The sequence below is a fragment of the Echinops telfairi genome, unplaced genomic scaffold, assembly GCF_000313985.2.
Source record: "Echinops telfairi isolate 266 unplaced genomic scaffold, ASM31398v2 ScPeMD7_44;HRSCAF=162, whole genome shotgun sequence".
Taxonomy (NCBI): Eukaryota; Metazoa; Chordata; class Mammalia; order Afrosoricida; family Tenrecidae; genus Echinops; species Echinops telfairi.
This window is the reverse complement of record NW_022103942.1, coordinates 11,386,590-11,390,082: the sequence shown is the minus strand read 5'-3', so window position 1 is coordinate 11,390,082 and position 3,493 is coordinate 11,386,590.

The following is a 3,493-nucleotide window of genomic DNA, read 5'->3' as shown; positions in this document are numbered from 1 at the left end:
TCATGAGGGAGGGGGGAGCGGGAAGTGAGGGGAAAAATGAAGTGATGCCAATGGCTTAGATGCAGAGCAAATGTTTTGAGAATGATGAGGGCAATGAATGTTCCAATGTGCTTTACACTATTGATGTATGTATGGGTTGTGATAAAAGCTATATGAGCCCCTAATAAAATGATTAAAAATGAAGAAGAAGAAAGATGTACCTATTAGTCTGTCATCCTTACACTGTTTTGGTAGCTGGAAGCTAGATATATGAAGGTAAATAAAAGGAATGCTGTTATTACAGGAAAAAAATTGCATGTAGTAATGCTAATATAACTATGTCAACTACTGAACTACTGAAAGACTATATATATAATACCAAGTTGATCAACTTTTGTATTAAACAGTTATTTGATGCATGTTGTATGCATATGTTTTTTTCCCTTTTCTTTTAACTGAGAAGTCATGTGAAGTGTTCATGGACCACTGCTTTTGAGCACTTTTTGAGTCAGTACATAGTGCTGCTGTGTTTTATTTGCTGGGAGACTGTGTGTGTGTTTGCTAGTTGTTATTCAGTTTAGTTTTTCATAAATAAACAAACTTGACTTTTCTGTAATCTGTTTTCTTTTAAAAAACAATTCATCCATATATCATACCATTCAATATTTAAATAATGTCAAGAAGAGTTATACAATCATTATCACAATCAATTTTAGAACATTTTCTTCTTTGTATATATTGATATTAGTATAATTTTTTAAATTGTGGCATGAATCTACACAACAAAATATTCTCCAATACAACAAATTCCATTTGTATAATTCAGTGCCATTGATTATACTATTAGTGGTGTGCAACTATCATTGATGTCCTTTCCTAAATTATTCCACCACCATTAACATAAACTCAATGCCCCCTAAACAAAAACACTTCCTCCTTCACCCAGGGTAACCACTGATGAACTTTGGTTTCTTTTTTTTTTAGTGGTTCTGCTGATATAATCACCTATTTTCCACCTCCATAGCTAATTCTATCTTAAAAAGAATTGTATATACATTATCACAATCAGTTCTAGTGCTCCCTCCCCGTTCCTCATTCATTGCTTGTTCCCCAATTCCCCCTCCTCCTCCCCAATCCCTGTTCCAATAAACCATTGTATCTGTTATTGTCTCTATGCATCTACTCCTTCTGTACTTCAGAAACTGGAAAACAGTAACAAAAAAAAACAAAAACAAACAAGAAATAATAATATCAAGATGAAAATCATACCAATGTGAATAAGGGGGTGGGGCAAGGAGAGGAGACCCAAAGCCCACCTGTAGACAACTGGACATCCCATTACAGAAGGTTCACAAGGAAGAGATAAACCAGTCAGCGTGCAGTATAGAACTGATGAAACATATAACATTCCTCTAGTTCTTTATTCTTTCCTCCCCCACCACTATCATGACCTCAATTCTACCTTACAAATCAGTCTAGACCAGAACATGTACACTGCTACAGATAAGAACTCACAACACAGGGAATCCAGGATAGATAAACCCCTCAGGACCAACAATGAGAATGAAGATAATAAGAGGATAAGGCAAAGGTAGAGGGAGACAGGGGAAATTGATCACAAGGATCGATATATAACCCCCTCCCAGTAGGTGAAGGGTGACAGAGGACAATGTAAGATATGAAAATAATCTATAATTTATCAAAAGTTCATAGGGGAAGGAGGGGGAAAATGAGCTGATATCAAGGGCTCAAGTAGAAAGAAAATGCTGTGAAAATGATTGCAACACGTACAAATGTGCTTGACACAATGGATGAATATATGTATTGTGATAAGAGATGGAAGAGCCCCCAATAAAAGTATTTAATTAAAAAAAAGTAAGATAGAAAAGATCACCAGCATTATTTACAAAAGCAAGAAATATTTTAACCTAGAGCAGTGTTTCTCAACCTTCCTAATGCCGTGACCCTTTAATACAGTTCCTCATGTTGTGGTGACCACCAACCATAAAATTATTTTTTTGCTACTTCATACCCATAATTTTTCTACTGTTATGAATCATAATATAAATATCTGATATGCAGAATGTATTTTCATTGTTATAAGTGGAATATAATGAAAGTATAGTGATTAATCACAAAAACTATGTAATTATATATTGTGAAATATTTATTACTAATTATAAATAAATGAAATTTTGTCTTGAAGCATAGTGTAGCAGGGGTGGCCGTCTCAATATAACAACAGAAAACTACATTGCTAGAATGTGCGACAGTATGTGTAAAATGCCAACGTCAGTGGGAAGGTTGAGCTAGAGGAGCAGTGTCTCAGTTCCTAAGACAATCGGAAATATGTGTTTCCCGATGGTCTCAGGCGACCCCTGTGAAAGGGACATTTGACCCCCACAGGTTGAGAACTGCTGGCCTGGAGCAAATTAAGGTAGAGTCAAGAGGGAGATCAATTAATCAAGTACATATCATGATATCTACCATAATCAAGTCTACAATAATCACTGTCTAATAGTAATATTGTTTAGTCCCTCACCTGTGGCCTGAGCAGATCTGCCAGAGACTTAATCTGACTAAATATTCTGCAGAGGGATTTTGGGCTCCAACTGTTCTCCAGAGCCGTGGGTGTTTAAAGTTTAAGCTCTGATACTTTTCCTTTCATAATATTTGGATTTTGTTATTATCATCTTTGGATCACACAGGTTTGTATGTTTCTTCTATGTGGACTTAATTGACACCTTAGTTAGATGGATGCTTGTTTGAATACAAGATTTTAAGACCTCAGACACTATACCAGATATAGCCTGGCACCATCTGCTTTTCTTAATGACACTTTGCTGTAGCACCCTTATCTTCATTGAGCTCTTCATGAAGGTGCGTGTCGAGCAGGGCCATGTTATATGAACTAGCTGTTCTTGAATTGGGGCTGGAATTAAGTGTGAACCTGGAATACATCTGCTTGTTCACAGGTTATGAATGGTTCTGGTTTACTTGGCGGTCATAATATGCCAAAAACAACAACAGCAACTACCAAACATACACACAAACTAGCCCCCAAAGCCAAAACCCTCAAAAACAAACAAATAAGGAAAACACTGTCAATCAGCTCCCTGGGTTATTAGGCAACTGCATTGCTAATAGTAATAATTTATACAAAGGCAAACAATTTAAGATCTGAGGACTTTATGCAAGTATAGTCCAACTGTGAGCTGTGATCCATGAGTTGCTAATTTGTACAGATTGATATTTTTATTTCATTGAGCTATTTACTTTCTGCATCAGGGTTTGTGCTGTTGTAGCCTACTGTCCTTTCCCAGAAAGAAAACAACTCAGACCACCGACAAGCTCAAAAGAAAAAGTTTTATTACCTGCAGAAGGACCGTCAGCCCTCTTTGAGAGGAGACTGAGCGGTCGCCTGTCTAATTTGCCAAAGGTTTTTATACTTTTGCAATGTGCAGGTATGCAAGCAAGCAGAGTACAGAAGGAGGATATTGTGGCTAGCCTTTCT